Consider the following 6483-nt stretch of genomic DNA (forward strand, 5'->3'; position numbering starts at 1 on the left):
GTTCCGACACATAATACAAACCCTCGGTCCTTTACATAAGGAAGACCCACTTATTGGTGGGTGGAATCTGAGTCTTGTGAACAGACTGGTGTTCGCCCAACCTGGGCTCCCCCCTGGTCGTATGAGCAAAGGGGGGGACCTAGCCTCTGTCCAACTGATCGGAGTGTGCACTGCAAGATCAGTGGTCAGACCTCTGGACCAATTCATTAGAGGGAGGCAAGCGTACCTCTTATGAATAGCAAGCAAGAACTAGGTCCTATGTAAGAGCCAAATATAAAGTACGTATTGGGTTTCTCTCTTACTGGTGTCCACTTCCCCCCTTGCTAGGGAAGGGACGGATCATTAGGGATAGAATGGAGCAAAGTTACGTAGCTTACCTGCATCGTCGTCCTGTCCAGCGTGGTGACGACCGCTACCCTCTGCCCGCAGGGAGAGGGAAGAAAAAGAGGAGGAAGAGAAGCCAGTCACACTCTCATCCACTCTCCATTCATGCAGTCTCACAAGGATGAGATGCTACCTTGTCCTGTAAAGGAGCTGGGTAAGCTAGACAACTTGTTGAGCAGCCACCACGGGTCCCAAGGAAAAGGTGTCCAAGGACCTGTGGGCAATGCATCTGAGAACAGCAGCATCTCCGGAGGGGGAGTGCACAGGGGCACTCCTATTAAGAGGTTCCTGTCGTCTAGCCACCAGGTCAGGTCCTTCCTTATTTCCTCCATGAGAGGAACCAGGAAGGATTGTGGATCCTGTGCCTGTGACCAGCACGCCTTTAGTCTCCACTGGAGAGACCACAGGTGAAAACGCCGTGAGGAACTAAATTCTCTAGTGACGACAGGTGACCGATCACGACTTGCCACTGCCGAGCTGACTGTTCCTGTAGTGACAGGAACTGTCTGGCTGCCTCCCTGAACCTGCTGATCCGCAAATCTGCAGGGAAGACTCGTGTTGCTACTGTATTGATCAGCATGCCCAGGTACTTTATCCTCTGCTTGGGTTCAAGATCTGACTTCTCGACATTTACCACGATCCCCAGACCGCAGCATAAGTCGAGGAGTCGATCTCTGTCTTGTAGCAACTGCGAGCGGGAGCTCGCCAGGACCACCCAATCGTCAAGATATCTCATCAGACGTATCCCGACCGAATGGGCCCAAGATGACACCAGAGTGAACACTCGCGTGAACATCTGTAGGGCGGCTGAGAGACCGAAACAAAGTGGTGTGCAGATTTAGCACATGGAATGGATAGTTTATTGACACAAGCGACTCCACAAACATCGAGATGGCATCAATCTTCTAAATATTCCGAGTTGTAGTTGTAAATAATTTTGAAAGTGTCATGGAGGTATGTGTGCACTGCGTAGAGCCAGACTTTCATTAACCTCTGTTTAATCTTAAAATATGACCTTAATTTCTAACTTTGAAGAAAATACTTAGGTACCTCGAAAGGAGTAGAAGTCTCGAGCTCTTGCTCTCATCACCAACAACTCGTGACTGGTGCCCATCTCCAGTGTCAGGACATGTTAAAGTACTTTTTCGGAGGGTGGATCACACGTGGTGGAAACTGGATCCGCTAGTCCAGTCGGTTGTTCCCCAATCTTGAAGAAAAACCAATGTTCAAGGGGTGTAAAACTCCTGTGCTGTAAAGATTTAGGCTACCTCCTAAGCTAACCTAACCTGTATACTTTGCTTGGCATTGCTACTGCTGCCTTGTCCTGAGGGTTTGTCCAAAAACCCACACATCTAGGATACCTAGGGCTAGGTACCTACTAATAGTAGTACTACCTAGGTATATTAGCTAGGTACCTAGGTTAGTAGGCCTAGACCTGGCTTGGATAGACTAATCAAGTTGCAATAGTCAGGAATGCAATCATTCCCAATAAGAACCGTAGGGCAGGGTAACTAGAGTACTACCTAGCTAGTGGTCTACCTTACTCTTAAGCATCTGCCGGCACATGATCATCTAGCCTAGGTAAACTGGAAAAGTCTTACTTAATCTAGAAAAAACTTCTTCCGTTGTCAATTTATGCCTGTGCATATACAATAGGAACAGCATTTTATGAGACATTATAGTTGTCTCTAAATGTTTTAATAAATGACCGTTTATTGACTAGAAGTATGACATTAAAACTTCTACCCTCACATAAGCAAAGCTTAGCTAATCTCTGCCAAAACACGAGAAGGGATTCCTTCACAAAAGTTCTCTCATATCTTTTTAAACAACCTGCAGCAATTAATGATAAATAAAATACTTACGGTGGAGCTCTTGGGGCAAATCCTCCGCGGCGAGGCATTGTATTAGAAACTAAATATATTTAACGATAGAGGAAAGAAATTTATCTGCGTGCCGGAGACACAACACCTTGAGTAGTATCGACGGTTTCGTCGTCGTCAGGTTCACAGTCACGACCGCAGTGTTATTCAGCCAGAAGTCAAGCGTTTGAGAGACAATATTGCATCATCCTTTGTAGTGTTTCATTTAATTTTGCCTTGTCCAAGGTATCGACTATACCTGATCATTAAAAATTCTCCATTTTCATCAAATGCACGTTATATAGATCTACCATATATATATATATATATATATATATATATATATATATATATATATATATATATATATATATATATAACCTCCTTGCAGTGGAGTAATTGCCACAAGAACTCCACAGTAAAATTTTTTATTACATTAATTTCTACAGCCGTTTAATATATATATATATATATATATATATATATTATATATATATATATATATATATGTATACTATATATATATATATATATATATATATATATATATATATTATTCTTATCACGTCACCGTGACACCGTGATTCATATACATGCATTAAGCTATAAATGTCCTGTAATATCCAATTCGCTCTACCTCGGAATTAATATATTTTCATTTATCTGAAGGGGAATTTTTTAGTTGATAATAATTTCGTCCTCCCGTGGATTCGAACCAGCGGTCAGACAGAGGAGAAATCAGGACTGCAGTGACATTATCCACTCGGCACACCCACATCAGGGACTCCGTCCCGATTTGTCTGTGTGCGTGACGGACACTACGTTTCCGTCCGCACAGCCTCCTTATACGCATCCGTCTCTGAGCAATAAAGCTACGGGGTGCTCTAGGAGCAAGAGCCCGTGCTGGCTTAAGGCCTGCTTAATCTCAAACAACAGTAATAATGTCAGTAAGAGCCTCTCCTTGTCTTAGTCCAGTCCTCACAATCTGCCTATTCAAAGAAACCTCATAATCACATGAGTTAATAAAATAAAATGGAAAAGTAAATCCACAATAATATGTCTGTTTGATCCTGTTATTTAAAATACAAAGCAGAAAGCTTTCGAGGACCTGCACGGTCCTCCTTGTCAATCTGATTGACAAAGAGGACCGTGCAGGTCCTCGAAAGCTTTCTGCTTTGTATTTTAAAAAACAAGATCAAACAAACATATTATTGTGGATTTACTTTTCCAATCTGCTTATTCTCATTCCTATCTTTTCAAGTGCTGCTCTCCACCTCTCCAACCTCCCCTCCAACTTATCCCTTCCCTATTCTCACTTCCTCTCACACCCAGCCATCTATTATTCTTTCCAAAATCTTCAATGTGTGAGACATTAGTTTGATACCTCTATAATTACTGCATTCCTGGACATCACCTTTAAATAAGGGTATCAATATGCTTTTCCGCCATTCTTCTGGTATATTTTCCTGTTCAAATAGTTTTACCATCAGATCATACAAGATGTCTACCCCTTCCTCTCCTAAGGCTTTCCAAATTTCGACTGGGATTAAGTCAGGCCCTGTTGCCTTCCCATTCCTCATTCTTTTTAAGGCTCGTATCACTTCATTCCTAGAGATCCCCATTACTATTCCCATGTTTACTTGTCCATCCGCTCTTACAAGTCTTTCATTTTCTTCATTTAGCAGTTGCTCGAAATACTCTTTCCATCTTTTCAGGATGTCTTCTTCCTTTTTTATGGCCGTACCATTCCTATCTTTCATTTGCTTAATATGGGTGATGTCCTTCGTTCTTTTGCTTCTTACTTTTGACAGTTTGAGCATCTTACTCAACCCCTCCGTGATTTCCAGTTCATTATAAACCTCTTCATATGCCTTTGCCTTAGCTTGAGCTACCACCCTTTTTACTTCTTTGTTTCTTTCTCTTAATCTTTCTCTGTCCTCCTCCAGCTGTGACTCTTCAAATCTCTTCTTTGCCTCCCTTTTACCCTTCACCACTTCCCCCACCTCTTCTCCCCACCACCAGCTCTCCTTTTCCTCCCATACTATTCCAGATGTTTCCCCTAGTATCTCCTTTCCATGTCTTTTAATCACTGATGCATTATGCCTCCACCATTCTCCCAAATCTTCAATTCCTAGATCAACCTCTCCCAGCACTCTTCTCCTGAACTCTCTCTTCTTATAATTATCCCTCTAACAATTTATACCACTTGATTTTCTTTACCCCCTTCGTTTTCGTTTTCCTTTCTCTTTTTATCCTCAAATTCATACAAAGGAGCCTATGTTGGGGGGCCACGTGGTCACCTGGGATAACTTTACAATTCCTAACTTCCACCAGTCGTAAAGGAGGTGATCTATTTGTGTGCATCTACCGCTACTCCTGTATGTTATCAAGTGCTCCCTCTCTTTTTTGAAGAACGTGTTCACTATTGCCATATCAAAAAGCATGGCAAAGTCTACTATACTTTCTCCTTCTGGGTTTCTCTCCCCGATCCCATGTCCTCCATGCACACATGCAATTACATAATTATCATTTCCGACATATCCATTAAAGTCTGCCCCCACTATAATCCTCTCCTCCTCTTCCAGTTCTTGCGTTATCGCATCATTCATTTCATTCCAGAAACAGCTCTTTTCTTCCTCTGTACAGCCCACTTTTGGAGCATAATCACTGATGATGTTCATTGTTTCCCCTTCATAAATTATCTTCACTCTGATAATGCGGTCATTCTTTCTACTCACTTCCGTCACTGCATTCTTCATTTCCCCCGACAGCACTACACCAACGCCATTCCTACCCTACTCATTTGCTCTACTATAGATTAGCTTGTGGATAGAGTGGATATTTTGGTCTATGACAGGAAGAGAAAGAGAGTTGGCGGAGTTGATGAGGATAAAGAGAGAGGATATTTTGTGTGTGCAGGAAACTCGATGGAAGGGTAATAAAGCCAAAAATGGCTTTATTACCCTTCCATCGAGTTTCCTGCACACATAAAATATCCACTCTCTTTATCCTCATCAACTCCGCCAACTCTCTTCCTGTCATAGACCTAATATTGAGCTGGCCTATTCTGATCACTTTTAGAGCTCGCTTCTTAGCTGCATCCGCTCACGATGCAGTAGCCCTCGCCTTGTCACAGAGTTAGGCGATGTGTCTGTGCGTTGTTTACGGAGTACGCCCTTGACATTTCCTTTAATTTATCAAATTATTAAGTTATTCGAAAATATTCTGATATCTTTACCAAAAAAGGCAATAACATCGCCAAGAACTTCAATATCAGACTTTTTTCAATTGAAAGCAAAGCTTTTTAAAACAATGTTTGCCCTCCATGAATGCTATCCCGTGTGCAGCATAGCACAGTCTATCCAAATACCATTCATTGGTATTTATTTATTCTTATTTCCTATAGGGTATTTCACACAAGCTTTTTTGACAATATATCCCCCAATGTATTTAAGTGCCTCCTCCTCAATTAGTTCCTTGATATCTTTTTTTATTTCTGTGTCTGCTCTCAAGGTCTTCCTCCTCATCAAAAACATCTTTTTCTAAATCAAAATCGAAATATCTAAACATCCGTGGTGTTACTCATATTTCTAATGTTAACTCCCTTTCTTTTGTTACATATTCCTCTTCATTGGCAGATTCAAGGGATTTTTCGGCCGAGGTGATACCTTAATTTCCTTCCCTAACAACAATTTTTAAAGCCTGAGTATAAAATTCACTGCTTTTGGATGATCATGATTATGCACCCATTGAAATGTTCAAGGCAATATTGATTTTATCTTTGTGTCAGCAGGTAGCCAATACTATGAGAGGCTTTAACATATTAAATAAAGCAAGTGTGGATTTACATGAAAAAAATTATTCCTTTCTCCAGAAATGAATAAATTTTTTAGCATTAGGACTTTTAGCTTTCATAATACTCATTACTTCGAGCAATTTACCCGTTTGTCTTTCTACATCAATACCAAAAACATTGATTTTACCAAACTATCCATACATGCAAGAAGAATTCATGATGTCGAGCCAATCATTCATTATTAAATGAATAAGATCGGACGTTTCACTCCAGTTTTAGCACTTCCATAGTCCCCTTTCGCTTACATATTTTACCGATTTGGTACATGTTGTAGACACCATTTTCACTGCTAATTTAACGCAATGTCTTTGTTGACCAGTTACATTTAAATGCATTTCATTGATCTTATATGCAAGCCCATAGTCTGTTTTGGTTTTGCTA

The sequence above is a fragment of the Macrobrachium nipponense genome, chromosome 12 (assembly GCF_015104395.2).
Source record: "Macrobrachium nipponense isolate FS-2020 chromosome 12, ASM1510439v2, whole genome shotgun sequence".
Lineage (NCBI taxonomy): Eukaryota > Metazoa > Arthropoda > Malacostraca > Decapoda > Palaemonidae > Macrobrachium > Macrobrachium nipponense.